Here is a 19874-nt window from a genome sequence, read left to right on the forward strand (position 1 = left end):
TTACTGCATCCATCATTTTCATCATGTGAAATTACCATGTAATTACCACGTCTCATGGTAATTTGGTAAGGAACTGTATGAGAAGCTCAGTCTTATATTATTCAGTCATTTTCTATAGCGCTTGTTATATTATTTATTATTATCTTTATTATTTAGGTCATGATTGAGCTGGAGCCTATCCCAGCTGACCATTCACATTCACGCACTTTACAATTAGAATAGCATGTATGTTTTTGGTATTTGTATTGTATATTTCTTAGCTACCTTTTGAGTGTTAGGTTGCTGTGTAATGATTTTAGAGTCCTCGTGGACCAGTGGCTGCCACTGTATGCCATTTTATGACTTAGCCATGTGCTTATAGTATATGTACAAATCGTTTTTTTCTCTAAATTTAATCGATGCAACTTAAACACCGCTGCCCAACCGGAAATTATGATATATTATGATAATTTAGCTCAGGGGTGGACAAACTACGGCCCGGGGGCCACATGCGGCCCACCAATGGCTTGAATCCGGCCCCCAGGTTTTCAACTTTTCAAGTATTTCAACTTTTAACATACAAACTGGCAACATGACTTGCATGTTGGATGTCTTATTTAGTAAAAAAAACAAAAAAAAAAACAACAAAACTGTAAAATTAAATGACATAGTTTGATGTGGTCTGATGAGAAAAGGGACATGACAACATACAGCTGATACAACTTTTACAGATAAAATTTGACAAATAATTAATAAATAAGCATAAAATTGTGTGTGTGTGTTAAATATATGTTCTGGCCCCCCGGACAATTTTGTTAACTCAATGCGGCCCACGAGTCAAAATATTTGCCCACCCCTGATTTAGCTAGAAGTTCAGACTTACACTTAAAACTAGACTTACACCACTGAAAGAACAGAATACGTCCTTGGAACGACTACTTCCTGTGTTAAGTTCTTTTGTTTCCTGCTTTTAAAGCTGATTTTGATCACTTTTTGATGTAATTATAACAACATCTTTTTCCCTTCAGGGGTCGCCACAGCAAATAAACCGCCGTCATTATACCATATGATATTATAATAATAAAATTCAGTTTGACTCTGTGCCACTATCCATTTCAAGCTTTTTTTTTTCCCTCTGTATGTTTTTGCTCTCACACGTTCTGGTCTGGTCTAATTGACTCATAAAGCAGCAGCATCTGGACACATGTGCATCCTTGCAACATTGATACAATTGAACACCAGTAGAACTAATTATGCTGACAATGGACTTCCAGCCAAACAGCTTTAATTCATCCAAGAAGGGAAAAAAAAAAGAAACACTTAGTGACATGCGTGAGGGGAATGTGATCCAATTAACTAGCAGGGTAATCGGAATTGATCCACAAGTGGGATACGGTTATTGATCTCGACCCACACCGTGAGGCAGCACATACTCGCCAATTAGACAATTAGGTGAAGATTTCATTACAAGCCTGAGTGTTTCAACAACCTTTGACCTTTTGCAGCCGAGGAGACATTGCTAGTTCTCCGCACACTCATCAGCCCGTGTGGATCCATATGGCAGCTCTGAGGTGCAGCCGAGCATCCAAAAGGTCGCAAACAACAACGCACACTAAGCTCACCTAACATCACACAAACGCGGCAATCTTGTTTGCCCACACGATTAATTTACCCAACCATCGGATGCATGGGGGAGAATTGTTTTTTTATATAAATAACGGCAAAGCACAGCTGAAAAGGAGTGCACACTGTGAGCACCTCGCTGTTGCGGCTGGCTGCCTCTCTGTGCCTGGCTGTCTGCGAGTCAGCCGAGCAGGTGAGTCACGCTGCTGTGCACATTTGGAGGTTTGACTTTGCATCGCATGACCTTTTCTGCAAAACATCATGTGCACACAAACAATTCCAAACAACAATGTACCCTTTTAAAAAAACATGAATGAGTTCAATTGTTTTTTTGAAGTACGGTTGTTCCTAAAATTCTCCGAAAGGTGCCATATTAGAAAACTTTTTAGCAATTATAAATAAGAGGTCTCTTAGAGGAGTGTTTTTCAACCTTTTTTACATTGGAAAAATCTTGTGGCACACCACTAACCAAAAATGTTACAAAATGTCACCACGACCTCAGACGTGCATCAATAAGTCTATCGGAGGAACAAGCTAGGTGTTGCCACACGGACCAATATTACATTGCTATGCCAGTCTTTACACCACAGACACTCCACAGTAGCCATGTTTTTACATCACCACTTTTTCTCTTTCCGAATGACCTTTCGGGAAACAATGGTATCCATGGAAAGGAATATTCCAATCTCTTGTCTACATGCGCCGTAAAAATCAACCAGAATAGTCAATAGGGCATGCCCAGTAAAACGTAAACATCAACATCACGTGATACCGGCTTCCCCAAGTTTTTCTTTCACTTGTTGGAATAACTCCGTATTGACAGTTTTTCGTCTATCCAGTCTTGAAATTTAGTTTGAATCAAAAACAAACTTTGCTGGCCTCCATTTTTAAAAGTGAAGAACGTCTGGATCTGCGTGTTACGTCATATCTGAGCATGCGCTGAAAGAACGCACCCGGTATCAATTTAAACAGGAAAAAATCGAATTCAATCTATTTTATAATTAAACCCGGGACATGTTTTATATATATATATATATTTATTTTCTTTTTTAATAAAACTGCACTTGTGAATAAAGTATAGAAGGGTTTATATTCTGTTCCACAGATGGCGCTATTACACACCGAAAGCTGCTTGCCAACCGCCAATAAACAACAGAAGAAGAAAAACACCACAAAGAAAAACGCACCCTGACAACTTTCCGTTTGAGCGGGTACAAGATACCTCAATCGGATTGGTTAAAGGAATATTCCATCCCTGTTCAATTCTTTCCGTTTGAGCAAATAAACCAAATGCAATTGGAATATTTGGGTCCATGTATACTATTGACATAATATTTGCAAATGATGATTAATAAATGTTAATTATAAAAAGTGATATTGGATAACCACCCTCGGGCATCTGTGTGTGGAGTTTGCATGTTCTCCCCGTGCGTGCGTGGGTTTTCTCCGGGTACTCCGGTTTCCTCCCACATTCCAAAAACATGCTAGGTTAATTGGCGACTCCAAATTGTCCATAGGTATGAATGTGAGTGTGAATGGTTGTTTGTCTATATGTGCCCTGTGATTGGCTGGCGACCAGTCTAGGGTGTACCCCGCCTTACGCCCGAAGACAGCTGGGATAGGCTCCAGCACCCCCCGCGACCCTTGTGAGGAAAAGCGGTAGAAAATGAATGAATGAATGATATTGGATAATTCCTCACGGCACACCTGATGGTCTCTCAAGGTACACTAGTGTGCCGCGGCACCGTGGTTGAAAATCACTGCCTTAAAGGTCTCATAATAGGGTATTAGAAGTGTGTTGTTCAGAGGACATAAGCATTGCAAACATTAGAGCGAAATTTTAATAGCAACATCATGCTCGCTCAAAACTGATTTCTCAAAGACGTATCATGTCCGTGACGATGGAGGCTTTTCCTTAATGAAAATTCAAACGCGAACCCAAGGAATCACTTGTAAGAAATGAAACTGAACATTTAGAATGTGCACATCTCTTGGCTTTGTCTTTCTTTGGCTGGTGTGTAATTGTGTTTATATAAGCCCCTCGGGGTGACAAGTACCTACACAGCTAGCAGGAGGAGAGGACACACACACACACACACACACACACACAAACATACACAAACATACGCACGCGCACACTCACACTATGAATGAGTCATGAAGCATACGCTCCAATAACATTTGAATTCCCATCTGCTCTCTCTTAAAGGCATCTTGATGTCTTCTCACCTGCTTCACAGCTCACACACACACACGCACACACACACACATGCACACTAAACGTAACTCCGCCCACTTGGTGTGTGGGGTGGGAGGTCACCCCTGCCAAGGCTTCTCGCACTCACTCTCTTAAGTTTGTTTGACTTCCTTTTACTACGCTACACATCACAACACACACACACACACACACACACACACACACACACACACACACAACCAAAGCAATGATGACTGTGTGTCAGCACTTTGTCGCATCCAATAATAGTCAATGGCAACAGAAACCTAATCTGTCACTGTGTGGAGCCCCGGTACTGTTGCCATGGCAATTAATGACATACAAAGGCCTTTAGGAGCATCATTACGTGAATGAGAGGAGTCAATCTTTGTCATGTATCTTTGGATCAATTGCTCATTTCGTAGATTGATGTGCGCCAAAGCGGGGTTGGGCTTCTGGATTTTCTTTTTTTCTTTTTTTTTTTTAAAAGGGGTGTAGCCAGTTTCAGTCCCAGGAGTGAATCAGTCAAATGGTTTGATAGAAGACAGCAAATAGCTACAGCTAATAGTTGGAAATTAGGGTAAATGCGCCAATTAATACCTCGACTCAATGTTGCTACACAGCAGTTGGTGTGAAAGGCATGTGTTGCCATACTGTACCGTACTACAACTACTGTACTACAGCAACCATACTACAGTAAACCTCGGATATATCGGATTCAATTGTTCCCACTGGTTTTGTCCGATATAAGCGAAATCCGTTATATGCGTATACCGGAAAATGTCCGTTTTCCGCATATATCGGATTTATATGCGGTATATGCGTAAATGGGATTTTATCCGTTATAAAAAGGCACTTCCTTGACTATGTTTCCAATGTACCTGGACGTGCAGGCAACGCTGCAAAGCGGCCTGTATAGCGGCCTGTCACGATTCGGCGAATCGGAGCGCCACGATGCGGCCATCCGATATATGCGAGGGAAATTTAATGGAAATGCATTGGAACGGGACTGGAGATTTTGTCCGAAATAGGCGAAATCCGTTATAAAAAATCCGATATATGCAATGATTTTTTATTGGAAATGCATTACAGAAAAATTGGTTCTTTTTTATCTGTCCGTTGTGAGCGAATTTCCGATATATCCGAGTCCGATATATCCGAGGTTTACTGTACAATGAACCCTGCAGTGCTATCAATGCTAGCTGAAAAGATTGCGCCTGACTGCTATTGCAGAACCGGTTCTGATGCTGCTGTGCTTTGCAATTTACCTCTTAATGAATGAGCATGTTGTCAAAGAGACTTTATGTTGCGTTTAATTTTTCCTTTCGACTTTCTCACATAAATCATTATTAAAGTTTTAAAATTCAGTAAATGACACCCTATTTCCAATTCTCGCTTGCTTTCAATTAATATTCTTTTTTCACTTCAGGGAAATAAACACCCCCGCAATAATTGAAACGTTGAATGTACATCATTAAAAATCCATAGTGTTCCTGTTTTTATATGACAATAAAATGTACAATCTGCAAAAGTGACGCAGTCCCTGAAAGAGAAACATCTCAAGTGGACCTCTTAAGAACATCTGAGCAGAACCAGAAGCGACTGCGGCCCCCGATCACACGCTCAAAAGCACACACATATTCCCTTGCACACGCCTTTCGCTGAGAACGTTTCGACTCCTATACATTTTTAATGCACCTGCATGCTAACGGTGTGTGTGTTTGCAAGCATGCATCGAGAATGAATATTCAATGAGAGCACATTTAAGCAGCCTTTGAAGACATAAACTAGCGGCAGACGCATGCCGCACGTGTGTGCGCTTTTATCCACTTTGATCCACATAAAAGTGGGGATGCCAGCAAGCAACAGGAGGTCGAGGAGACCTGAGGATGCGCAACGAGAGAAACAAATGAGCACGATGGACAAAACGCTAAAGAAGACAAGAGAAATGACAAATGGCACAGGAAATGTGGAAAAGTGCACAAGGGCCCTTCAGGGTGAGAGAGGGAGCCGAGTCTGCTGTGATATAAGAAGACAGTCCAATGTGTGTGTGTGTGTGTGTGTGTGTGTGTACGTTTCAATGCGGTGCCACATGACGCCTCTGCGTTACAGGGTGATGGAGTCGGGCCCGGAGCGCAAGGTTAATAACTCCACTGTCTTCAAGACGCATGATCTTCAGGGCATTGAAAAGAAAGATCCTTGTGGTTGCTCAGCCAATCACAGACACTCACTGGACACTTCATTGGGTATACAACTGTACAGTATATCCGCATGATGCAGTTCAAACTATCCATCCATGCATTTTCAATAGCACACGTTGTCATTAAGGTCACAAGTGAGCTGGAGCCTATCCCGGTTTACTTTTAGGGTGAGAGGCGGGGTACACCCTGGACTGGTCATCGGACATTTATAGACAAAACAAACTGACATTTAGACCAGTGATTTCCAACCACTGTGCCGCGGCACACTAGTGTACCTTGAGAAACCATCAGGTGTGCCGTGAGGAATTATCCAATATCACTTTTTATAATTAACATTTATTAATCATCATTTGCAAATATTATGTCAATAGTATACATGGACCCAAATATTCCAATTGCATTTGGTTTATTTGCTCAAACGGAAAGAATTGAACAGGGATGGAATATTCCTTTAACCAATCCGATTGAGGTATCTTGTACCCGCTCAAACGGAAAGTTGTCAGACTGCGTTCTTCTTTGTGGTGTTTTTCTTCTTCTGTTGTTTATTGGCGGTTGGCAAGCAGCTTTCGGTGTGTAATAGCGCCATCTGTGGAACAGAATCTAAACCCTTCTATATTTTATTCACAAGCGCAGTTTTATTAAAAAAGAAAATATATATCTATATAAAACATGTCCTGAGTTTAATTATAAAATATTAGCAAGATTGAATTTGATCTTTTCCTGTTTAAATTTATTTATCCCGGGTGCGTTCTTTCAGCGCATGCTCAGATATGACGTAACACGCAGATCCAGACGTTCTTCACTTTTAAAAATGGAGGCCAGCAATCGGCACTGGACTAAGCAAAGTTTGTTTTTGATTCAAACTAAATTTCTAGACTGGACAGACGAAAAACTGGCAATACGGAGTTATTCCAACAAGTGAAAGAAAAACTCCGGGAAGCCGGTATCCCGTGATGTTGATGTTTACGTTTTACTGGGCATGCCCTATTGACTATTCTGTTGGATTTTCACAGCGCATGTAGACAAGAGATTGGAATATTCCTTTCTATGGATACCATTGTTTCCCGAAAGGTCATTCGGAAAGAGAAAAACTCGTCATGGCTACTGTGGAGTGTCTGTGTCGTAAAGACCGGCAGGGCAATGTAATATTGGTCCGTGTGGCAACACCTGCCTTGTTCCTCCGATAGACTTATTGATGCACGTGTGAGGTCGTGGTGACATTTTGGAACATTTTTGGTTAGTGGTGTGCCACAAGATTTTTCCAATGTAAAAAACGTGCCTTGGCTCTAAAAAAGGTTATAAAACACTGATTTAGACTATACAATGATGATTAAACAGCTGTGCATGTGTGTACCTAATGAAACGACCTGTTTATTAATCCCTAATCATACAATGAATTCGACATGACATTGATGAATCCAAGCTTTGTGAGGGAAAATATCCCGTGCGGTCGTTCTTTAGCATGTCATGCTTCAAGTATAATCTGGATGAGCTATAGGATGAGCTCACCACCTGTCCAGAGATGGCCTTGCTTTTATGGCACACTCGTGCTTTCATACTAATACACGCCTGCTTACTTGTGGGTTTTTTTTTTTTTTTTATGTAACATGTCCAGAGAGGTCTCTGCAACTGTCCACCACTCTTCTCCAATCACATGAAGTGGCTTTCAAGGTCACTGAAAGTCAGAATTAATAACCTCCTGCTCGACCGACTGTCAACTGATCGCCACTCAACGTTCCAGGAGCGTTTCTGCCAACTCTACCTGTCAGAGCAAAACTGACTGCGAAGGTCCAATGATTATAGTATTTTTCACCGACTTCGTGGTAGGTTAGCCTACTTGCTGAAGAAAAACGACAAGCTCAAACTTACAGCTCCATATATGCAACTGTAGTAGGATCTGTTCCTATGAAATGGACAGTGACAACTAAGCAGCCTAGTGGTCTCACTATTGACACTCCCTTCAAACGAGATTTTAACATTCATTTTAAGAAAAGTACAATGAAAAATATGAGTGGCGCAACAAACTATCACAAAAGGATGATTATGATGTGTAGAGAAGCCTGCTTTTCTATGCTGGGGTGGGCCAATATTTGAGGCAGGCTCATCTACTTTAGCTGGGGCCGCTGGGGACGGTTTTCTGCCAATGGTGGAACAAACAAAGGTTGAAGACAGATTTTTCTCACGTTTGGTGCAATTTTGTCCAATGTTGAGTAAGAACACTGCCGAAAAAAAAAAAAAAAAAAAGATCTGACATCAAAGGTCCCAAAGTTATGATGTCATAGGTCTAAAGCTCCACGCAGTGTGACACTCATGTGTATAACTGGCCTGGGCAACTTCCTGTAATTGACACCACCCCTCCCGTAATGTAATGTATGCAATCCCATAACGCATGTGACACATACGACGTTATGCAACAGACAATCAGCATAATCTCCGCCAGTGGGCAAATTGTGTGATGGAGAAGCCACGGATATGCTTTGTCGGCACTCGCCAGATTGCAGATGTTCATGAAACACTAGCAGCCTGCTTCACTCTGATTGGCTGTCATTCTGCATCTGTTGTGTGTCGTATGTGCGCATGCTTTTATTTCCTTATTTGTGCATGCATGTGTGTGGGGCGTGTGTGCATCTGACGCTGAGAGAAACTGGCAACGCAGTGTTCACGTTGCACAAACCCTGAAGGAGCGTGCATGTGTATTCTAACAAATGGAAGCACATGCACACACACACACACACACACACACACTCCGTCTTGATGCTAACACATCTCTACTCACTGAAAAACAAAAAAAAGAGACCTATTGACACAAACGCTAACAGTAGAGCCACAAAGCGTTTATGTTTATATAAAAAGAAACATACATTTCAAGCGAGAGGCGCCCACTTTAGAGAACACGACTCTGAGAAAAAGAGGATTTAGCCGAGCTGACTTTTTCGGTGCAATATCAGGGAACTTTTCCGTAGGCAGGTGACGGGAAAAACAACAATGTGACACAACTACATTGGACACACGGGTTACACAATAAGGACTTGTAGGCTTGCAATGGTGCCACAGAGCACAACATTTCAAACGGAGGTTGCCCTCATAATTCTCATGAGAAAACACGACTGAAATCCTATTGAGCAACCGGGGTCGTCCAAATCAGGCGCTTTCCCGCATCCAAATGAGGCCACTAAATCTTGCGAGATCAAGAATAAGGAAGTATTTAAACGAAGGATACCACTTTTTCAAGCCATACCGATAATACAATGTTGTACTCTGTATCAGCCGATACCAATCAGAAACAAACACCAACCTTCTATTCTCCTACGTTGTTATAGTAATAGATGCGTATACATGTACAGTAAACCTCGGATATATCGGACTCGGATATATCGGAAATTCGCTCATAACGGACAGATAAAAAAGAACCAATTTTTCTGTAATGCATTTCCAATAAAAATTCATTGCATATATCGGATTTTTTTATAACGGATTTCGCCTATTTCGGACAAAATCTCCAGTCCCGTTCCAATGCATTTCCATTAAATTTCCCTCGCATATATCGAATGGCGCTCCGATTCGCGACAGGCCACTATACGACGTCATTTGCAGCGTTGCCTGCGCGTCCAGGTACATTGGAAACATAGTCAAGGAAGTGCCTTTTTATAACGGATAAAATCCCATTTACGCATATACCGGATATAAATCCGATATATGCGTAAAACGGACATTTTCCGGTATACGCATATAACGGATTTCGCTTATATCGGACAAAATCTCCAGTCCCGTTCCAATGCATTTCCATTAAATTTCCCTCGCATATATCGGATGGCCGCATCGTGGCGCTCCGATTCGCCGAATCGTGACAGGCCGCTATACGACGTCATTTGCAGCGTTTGCAGCGTTGCCTGCGCGTCCAGGTACATTGGAAACATAGTCAAGGAAGTGCCTTTTTATAACGGATGAAATCCGATTTACGCATATGCCGGATATAAATCCGATATATGCGTAAAACGGACATTTTCCGGTATACGCATAGAACGGATTTCGATTATATCGGACAAAACCAGTAAGAACGATTGAATCCGATATATCCGAGGTTTACTGTATCAGCCGATACCAATCAGAAACAAACACCAACCTCCTATTCTCCTACCTTGTTATAGTAATAGATGCGTATACATGTACTTTGCTTAATATAGACTTTAAGAATATGTGCAATAAAAATTCAGTTCCCTTGAAGAAAGACATGAAATTGCTCACAACGTGACTGCTCGTTATACATCATTTGAATTGCTCACTAGACCCAGCAGCATCTTTCGAAGATTCCAAATAAAACTTAATAAAGTGAAACTTTGTACAGACGTTTCAATGTCAGTCTGAAAAACAAACGAAAAAGGAATGTTAAAACACTGGTATGTTAATTGTGTACTCATACTACTCATTATTATGACTAGATTTTGGTGCATCGTTTTGGCTTTCTTCAGGTTTCTGATTGGCTGAAAGGGCCTCAGAGGTCAAGTCGTGCCATCTGTTATCCTAGCATTAGCAAAGATAGAATAAATTTGAAGAAAATACCAGTGACCTAAATAGAGACTTTTGTAAACAAATAACTAAGCACAGCGTCTGTATCTCAGGGAGACGCACAAAAAGGGCAATGCCGTGAAACCTGTTCTAGACAGAGGCCATTATGTTCCCACAGGAAGATTCAGTAGCTGGATTTTCTGAAACACTGACGGTCTTGGCGAGGTGACAAAACGCGACAAAGACAAGCCCCAAAAGGACGACTTGGCGGAGAAAAACATTATTAAAATGTCACCGCTACTATTGCGCTTAAAAAAAAAAGAAAAGAAAGGAGCCAAGAACGACGAGAACATGACAACAATAGGGATTATGGGTTTTCATCATCCAATCCTGACTCGCTTTCCCCCTCTATTGTTTTCCTGCTTATCAGTCATTCCAACATTCATCAGGACTTACACACACACATGTCCAAAAACCACGTGTGCTTATCAGATTATGTAAACCAGGTTGGGCTTTATGCTGTAGTGACAGATTACACACCACTGAATAATGGACGAGAGCAGGAAGGGCACCAGGAGACACACTGAGGATGAGGAGGAGGATGGTGAAAATGCCATGGTTACAGACAGGAGGAAATTTGGGAATGCGAGCAAGCTCGACGAGGGAGGGGGGGAATGGGGGGGTTAAAAAGAGGACTACTGTTTGCAACTTCCTTTTAAATGAATGAATGTTCCCATTAAATTGAGGCGACGATCCACATACAGTAAACCTCGGATATATCGGACTCGGATATATCGGAAATTCGCTCAACGGACAGATAAAAAAGAACCAATTTTTCTGTAATGCATTTCCAATAAAAATTCATTGCATATATCAGATTTTTTATAACGGATTTCGCCTATTTCGGACAAAATCTCCAGTCCCGTTCCAATGCATTTCCATGAAATTTCCCTCGCATATATCGGATGGCCGCATCGTGGCGCTCTGATTCGCCGAATCGTGACAGGCCGCTATACGACGTCATTTGCAGCGTTTGCAGCGTTGCCTGCGCGTCCAGGTACATTGGAAACATAGTCAAGGAAGTGCCTTTTTATAACGGATAAAATCCCATTTACGCATATACCGGATATAAATCCGATATATGCGTAAAACGGACATTTTCCGGTATACGCATATAACGGATTTCGCTTATATCGGACAAAACCAGTGGGAACAATTGAATCCTATATATCCGAGGTTGGGCGGCACGGTGGTCTAGGGGTTAGCACGCAGACCTCACAGCTAGGAGACCAGGGTTCAATTCCACCCTCGGGCATCTCTGTGTGGAGTTTGCATGTTCTCCCCGTGCATGCGTGGGTTTTCTCCGGGTACTCCGGTTTCCTCCCACATTCCAAAAACATGCTAGGTTAATTGGCGACTCCAAATTGTCCATAGGTATGAATGTGAGTGTGAATGGTTGTTTGTCTATATGTGCCCTGTGATTGGCTGGCCACCAGTCTAGGGTGTACCCCGCCTCACGCCCGAAGACAGCTGGGATAGGCTCCAGCACCCCCCGCGACCCTTGTGAGGAAAAGCGGTAGAAAATGAATGAATGAATGAATATCCGAGGTTTACTGTATTAAAATCACAATAGTTGTAGTGGGTAAATCTCAATGTGCAGCATTTCAATCAAAACATATTTCATCCAGATTAGAATAAAACACCTTGAAGGCAGGCTGGATCCGGATGGAACTTGACCTGATTTGAGGTGTTTGGTATAGCTCTTTAATTCCACAGGTAGCAGATGTTTCACTTGTCGTCTGGTGGTGGAAAATGAGAGAGAGAGAAAACCGCACAAACTGGGTGGAGAGGCCAAATGACAGGGTGGCGAGGGCGGACTAGGACGAGGACGAGGGGAGGAAAAAAAAAAAGACCACTTGGAAGTCAGCTGCGGCAGAGCAACAAGTGCTCCATCTGTCCACCACTTGTCTGGTCACATCATAAAAAAAGTACACACAAAAGAGCTCTCCACATTTCGCAGTGATGAGTGTGCACTTCATGAGTCTATTTTTTCCTCCTCCATCTTTCATAAGTTGGCAATGCCCTCTCCCCGCTTAGGGCATCACTAAAGTGCAATTTTACACATTGTGCAAAAGCTACATTTTGACTGAGCACAGACCTGCATCGAGTGATAACACCTTCACACGTACACACCTCCTTTTTTTTTTTTAAATAAATCTGCTTATTCACAAGCAAACAGCAACAAGGAAAACACACTGAACATGCCATCACATCACATTTTCTTATCAAAACAAATTGAGAAATTATGTAAAATACACAGTGGATCCACACCCTTATTCAAATCTGCACCAAAAATATTAAATTTGCTCCATTTTACGAGCTCAACTCCCCACAAATGTACGTTCCAATCACATATATGTATACAGTAAACCTCGGATATATCGGACTCGGATATATCGGAAATTCGCTCACAAAGAACCAATTTTTCTGTAATGCATTTCCAATAAAAATTCATTGCATATATCGGATTTTTTATAACGGATTTCGCCTATTTCGGACAAAATCTCCAGTCCCGTTCCAATGCATTTCCATGAAATTTCCCTCGCATATATCGGATGGCCGCATCGTGGCGCTCCGATTCGCCGAATCGTGACAGGCCGCTATACGACGTCATTTGCAGCGTTTGCAGCGTTGCCTGCGCGTCCAGGTACATTGGAAACATAGTCAAGGAAGTGCCTTTTTATAACGGATAAAATCCAATTTATGCATATACCGGATATAAATCCGATATATGCGTAAAACGGACATTTTCCGGTATACGCATGTAACGGATTTCGCTTATATCGGACAAAACCAGTGGGAACAATTTAATCCGATATATCCGAGGTTTACTCTATATGTTTTGCATAGTCCTGCCTACTAACAAGCAATCGGCAACAATAAAAGCATGTTGACGTAACTCCTGGTTAAAAGGGAAAAATCCTTTGCTCCATCTCCGGTGACTCGCGCTACTAATTAGTGTTATTTACAGTACTTAATTATACAGTTTGGAAACACTTACGCTTTGCACATCTAATGAGATCCACCTTTCCGAACTCGAACAAAGCTAAGTTGTGATGTTTTTGTATTAGCAGTCCACAAGTGCTGCTGCCTACCTGGGTCAGCATGAGGAGTGCAGGCTGCATTGAGCGCCGCAGGCTGTTAATGACTCAGTCGTTCATCACTACGGCTGCGCTCCTGCATCAGCACCGGGCGAGATGCACTGTGCAGTGTGAGCAGCCAACAATGACGCCGATGGTCCATGCTTGAAAAGGTGCACCATTTGGCAATAAAAGGTGACCGGAGAGACTCGCCTGTAGTCATCTGTGTCTTTATGTGCATTTTTAATAGCTATAGTATTCAGTACATAATATTCCATAAAGTCAATTAAAAGACTAAATGAGATTGAGATGACATATTGAGAAATTACGGCTTTTAAAAATCAATACAGGGCCGACTCTGAAAGGAGGAGGAGTGGTGGTAGATCTCGCCGAGCCAGACGTCGGTGTCCTGACATGGAGATGAAATACGGCATTTGACTGTCTTTTCCCGGAAACCCTCCATTCATCAGCTCATACTAACAAGGTGGAGGCTAATAAGGTAATAGGAAAATAATTGGACATAATAATAGGTAGGACAACACTCTATAACACAAAAAACAAAAAGCGGAGTGCATCCCACAATAATACGACAACAAATAATCTTCTTCTGTGTATGTTTGTTTTGTTTGGCTTCGTTTGGCTGCGGGACCCACCATCACTCTTGAGTGACAAGCAGTGACCGGACCCAAAATTGCACAATTAATTTTGATATAAACTTCCCAAATATCTTATTTTTCCCATGAAATACCTAGATGTAAAACACTTATGTTTTACATTTTTTAAATGCAACGGTTACATGGCTTCCGAGAGTGCTTTACAACTGTGTTGCAAGCATTACAGTAAACCTCGGATATATCGGATTCAATTGTTCCCACTGGTTTTGTCCGATATAAGCGAAATCCGTTATATGCGTATACCGGAAAATGTCCGTTTTACGCATATATTGGATTTATATCTGGTATATGTGTAAATCGGATTTTATCCGTTATAAAAAGGCACTTCCTTGACTATGTTTCCAATGTACCTGGACGCGCAGGCAACGCTGCAAACGCTGCAAATGACGTCGTATAGCGGCCTGTCACGATTCGGCGAATCAGAGCGCCACGATGCGGCCATCCGATATATGCGAGGGAAATTTAATGGAAATGCATTGGAACGGGACTGGAGATTTTGTCCGAAATAGGCGAAATCCGTTATAAAAAATCCGATATATGCAATGAATTTTTATTGGAAATGCATTACAGAAAAATTGGTTCTTTTTTATCTGTCCGTTGTGAGCGAATTTCCGATATATCCGAGGTTTACTGTATATCCCGCCCTCTTCCTGGTCCAAGTAAGCTGGAACCCAGGAAACCTGCTCCAGAAACCTGATGGGGTCAGAAAAAAAAATTGAGGTGGTTTAAAAAAAAAAAAAAAAAAAAAAAGCCCGGGACCACTGAAAACTGGGTAGCGACCCACCAGTTGAGAATCACTACTCTAAGGACACTAAGGCGACTCGGGTTGACATGTTACCGCCATCTTTGTGGAAAACGCTGACACAATAAGATGGTCATGTTTGTGGAGTGTGTCACTAACAGGTCTGCCATCTTTGTCAAAAGTCCGTTACAAGAAATCGGCCATCTTAGTGGAATGTTTTACAACACGTCTGTGATCTTTGTGGCCGATGTTGAATCGAGTCAGCCATTGGAGTGGTAAGTGTGTCAGCCATCTTTGTGGAAAATGCTGACACATCTTTGTGAAAAGTCTGTTACAAGAAATCGGCCATCTTAGTGGAATGTTTTACAACAAGTCTGCCATCTTTGTGGCACATTTTCCAACATGTCAGGCATCTTAGGGGAGTGAGTTGCAATAGGAGTCAATTGCCTAAAGTCCACGATTTCTGTGGATTATTACGGTACATCAACAAGATGTAAGCAGGTCGTCCATCTTTGTGGAATAAGTCCATGTTCGTGAATGTGTTGCAGCAACAAGACGGAGTATCCATTTTTGTATGAATTCCGACTAAATTCCCATCAGAAGACCTCATAAAAACCACAGCATCGCCACAGCTAACCACACCCACAGAGAGAGTGTAACACAGTGGCAACATCCACATGGTAGGAAGTGGGATTATGACCAGGGGACATCCCACTCAGTCATTGGACCAGACACACTAAGCTGTCATGAACGGGATCCCATGGTTGAGAAACTAGCGATACACATAACCAGATTAAAGTGGACCAGAATAGAACCCCGGGATGTTGGTTACCTTCTTGAGTGGGTGCGCTGTTTAAGTCATTAATGGATTAGCTGTGGATGCACTCAGGTCAGTTTGGCCGCAAACAGTTCTTAAAGGCGGCCAGAATGCATGCCTAAGTACAAATGTTGCTTGGCTAAGTAAGGCACCGCTAAATCAATATTGACATTTCTTGAATTACTCTCGCCATAGTCATGAATAAACACCCGTGTTTTCCAGCAAAGCCCTGGATTAGGTAGATGGAATAAGTAACTGTGTTGTTGGAGTAAAAGGCAAGAACGCCTCGAGCAAATTTGCTCCCTTCCTAGTAATTTGTGAGCTGAAATAATCAGAAAATGTTCAAATTAGAGCGCTGCTCCACTCCGCAGTTAGCTGTGAGTCACGGCTTGAAAAAATAAACTTTTCGAACATCGAGGAAACCCTTTATTGGTTTTTACAGACATGAAAATAATTACAAAGGTCCACTATGGCTGCACGGCGGACGAGTGGTTAGTGCACAGGCCTCACAGCTAAGAAACCCAGGTTCAATTCCACCTTGTGCATGCATGGATTTTCTCCGGGTACTCCGGTTTCCTCCCACATTCCAAAAACATGCTAGGTTAATTCGACTCCAAATTGTCCATAGCTATGAATGTGAGTGTGAATGGTTGTTTGAATATATGTGCCCTGTGATTGGCTGGCAACCAATCCAGGGTGTACCCCGCCTCTCGCCGGAAGACAGTTGGGATAGGCTCCAGCACCCCCCGCGACCCTCGTGAGGAAAAGCGGTAGAAAATGAATGAATGAATGAAAGGTCCACTATGGCTGCACGGCGGACGAGTTGTTTGCGCGCAGGCCTCACAGCTAAGCGACCCGGGTTCAATTCCACCCTGTGCATGCATGGATTTTCTCCGGGTACTCCGGTTTCCTCCCACATTCCAAAAACATGCTAGGTTAATTCGACTCCAAATTGTCCATAGCTATGAATGTGAGTGTGAATGGTTGTTTGAATATATGTGCCCTGTGATTGGCTGGCAACCAATCCAGGGTGTACCCCGCCTCTCGCCGGAAGACAGCTGGGATAGACTCCAGCACCCCCCTGCGACCCTCGTGAGGAAAAGCGGTAGAAAATGAATGAAAGGTCCACTATGGCTGCACGGCGGACGAGTGGTTAGCGCACAGGCCTCACAGCTAAGCGACCCGGGTTCAATTCCACCCTGTGCATGCATGGATTTTCTCCGGGTACTCCGGTTTCCTCCCACATTCCAAAAACATGCTCGGTTAATTCGACTCCAAATTGTTCATAGCTATGAATGTGAGTGTGAATGGTTGTTTGAATATATGTGCCCTGTGATTGGCTGGCAACCAATCCAGGGTGTACCCCGCCTCTCGCCCGAAGACAGCTGGGATAGACTCCAGCACCCCCCTGCGACCCTCGTGAGGAAAAGCGGTAGAAAATGAATGAATGAAAGGTCCACTATGGCTGCACGGTGGGTGAGTGGTTAGTGTACAGGCCTCACAGCTAAGAGACCTGGGTTCAATTCCACCCTGTGCATGCATGGGTTTTCTCCGGGTACTCCGGTTTCCTCCCACATTCCAAAAACATGCTCGGTTAATTCGACTCCAAATTGTCCATAGGTATGAATGTGAGTGTGAATGGTTGTTTGTCTATATGTGCCAGTCCAGGGTGTACCCCGCCTCTCGCCGGAAGACAGCTGGGATAGGCTCCAGCACCCCCCGCGACCCTCATGAGGATGAGCGGTAGAAAATGAATGAAAGGTCCACTAATAGCAGTATAGAGCCCGACCGATTTAAGGGCAGGTCGATAAAAATGTATCACCCATCAATCAATATCTGTGAAAATGGTACTTTTTTAGCTGCACGCACGAAACAACCCACATTTTTTTTACACCCTGGTAAACTGTGACTTTGTAAAACAATATAACACCACAGAGCCCCTCGAGGAGAACATTCTATATTTTTATAGAGTATTACAGTGTTTTAACATCATGTAAGTTTCATCTCTGTGACATAAACAACAATAGATGCAACTGTATGTCCACCATTATATAAGACTTCCAGAATTGTAACGTGAAATAAAGATATATGCAGATGTACACAACATCCTTCACGTCATACAGTACTACCATGCAGGATTTCCAGGGGCTCATATATTCACAAGTTCATGGCTTCATTAAAATACCGTCATTTAGACAATGTTCCAAGTAATGTAATGTTCACGTATGGCATATAGTGTAGTATATCTTATTTCATATATCAGATGATATATCGGGTATCAGCCCCCAAAATCTCATATCGGTCAGACTCTAGTATAGTGAGACAGCATCAACACTCACACACACAAACACAAAACACATACTGTTGCTGATGTAAGCCGAAAATCATGTAAATTAATTTCCAGCCTTCTTTTAGACAGCTTGTGTGCCTTAATTATTCAGTGGGCGACATGTCTTTGTTTCAATTATTCAGCCTGCTTAGAGAAGTCAACATGGCTGCATGATGCCATCACTTTGTTGCCATCGACACTATCATTATTAGCATTCTTTTTTTTTTTTTTAATATGCTCATGAGTACCACAGTAATCCTTCAGTGGCTACAGGTTCCAATACCACTAATGGACGCTCATCACCTCATTACCACAGACCTCCACAGGGTGCCTTTAAGACTGCTTTGCTTTAACTTTAATTGTTGTTTAAACTCCCCACAAAACCAGATGAAGTGAACAACAAAAATAATAATAATCATCAGGAGAGATGCAGACGTCATCAGCATCATAATTAGCACTGATGCCATATTATATTATCAACATCTGTGTGATATGATCACATCTACAAAAAGCAGCAGTAACCATCATCAGTTAAATTAGCATATCATCCATGCAACAATACCATATTATTTTTTTTAAACATCATTGAATATTAAGCCAAGTGTGTGCGTGGCGCGTCTCTCGCCTGTGTCTCGCCCTCCCTAGCCCTCTTGGGAGTACCACTCAGCCTTTGCCCCCCCCCCCCTCCCTCCACAAACAGCATGCCTGTATGAGGTGGATGTCCAGTCTATGCTCCTCCGTCCACTCCGAACCCGAGCGCATCACCTTCACGCTCAAAAAAATCCATGCGTACAATCGCAGATTTTACGCACGCAATGCAACCAGTTCGCATCATTTTCCTGTCCCGCAAAGTAAACATCAGGGCGCAAAGCTCACCGTAGTCGCACAGCTAACCCGGTTCGTTTGGTTCATTCAGTCAGTCAGTGGCTCATCCTCCCCGCGTGTGCTCATCCCTCCCTTCCGTGGCCCATTGAGCGGCTCAATGCGATGCGCCTCCTCTCCTCCTCCTCCTAAAGAGAAGAGTCGACAACCAATGAGCATGCGCACTTTTACATCCACTCTCTCGCTTTCTCGCCGTCTAGTTGCCTTTTCCCTCCCTCTCACTGGAAGACATTAGGGTTTTTTTTTTTTTTAATTGAATCAATGTGAAAATCTGTAATGTTTTTCTGTTGTGTGTGAGATCCCACACAGGGTAAACCACCAGTTATAACCACAGACCAGGGAAAGGGACGCAATTTGGAAAGTACAAGGCGATCGGTACAACAATACAATACAATTAATCAGTTATGAGAAATACAATTAATCAGTCAAATTTATTGTCCAAAGGGTAGTAGTTTTGACCGCACAGGAATGTAAAATCTTAGCAAAATTGGTTCAAATATGTACATTCCATCAAGCAAAACGTTTTGCAATGGCACAGGTGGGACTTAGCAACTAATTGACTCATGTTATTGACCATTTGTCTAATGATTATGAAAGTATAATATTGATAATAAAGAATACAACTCAACTTTTCGGAGAAAAATATGTAAATACACAAGAATAAAGTTGTAAATGTACGACAAAAAGTTGTAATGTTTCCTTTACGCAAGGCCAAAGGTCACGTAATTCCCCCTTTTTATAGCCGTCTCAGGCAATGGCTGCTATG

The 19874-nt window shown here is 42.5% G+C and overlaps 1 protein-coding gene across 3 annotated transcripts in view; it reads right to left on the bottom strand.

The window, feature by feature from the left end:
- Positions 1-19874, bottom strand: part of LOC131125078 (sodium/calcium exchanger 1-like) — a 72522-nt gene that overhangs the window by 41082 nt on the left and 11566 nt on the right. For 2 of the 3 annotated variants that reach the window (XM_058066228.1, XM_058066230.1), the window contains exon 2: positions 19103-19236. The exons of the other annotated variant lie outside the window; for it this stretch is intronic. The gene's annotated coding sequence lies outside the window, so the exon portion shown is untranslated. The remainder of the gene's footprint in view (positions 1-19102; positions 19237-19874) is intronic. 3 annotated transcript variants of the gene reach the window in all.

Source organism: Doryrhamphus excisus, chromosome 3 (assembly GCF_030265055.1).
Source record: "Doryrhamphus excisus isolate RoL2022-K1 chromosome 3, RoL_Dexc_1.0, whole genome shotgun sequence".
NCBI lineage: Eukaryota > Metazoa > Chordata > Actinopteri > Syngnathiformes > Syngnathidae > Doryrhamphus > Doryrhamphus excisus.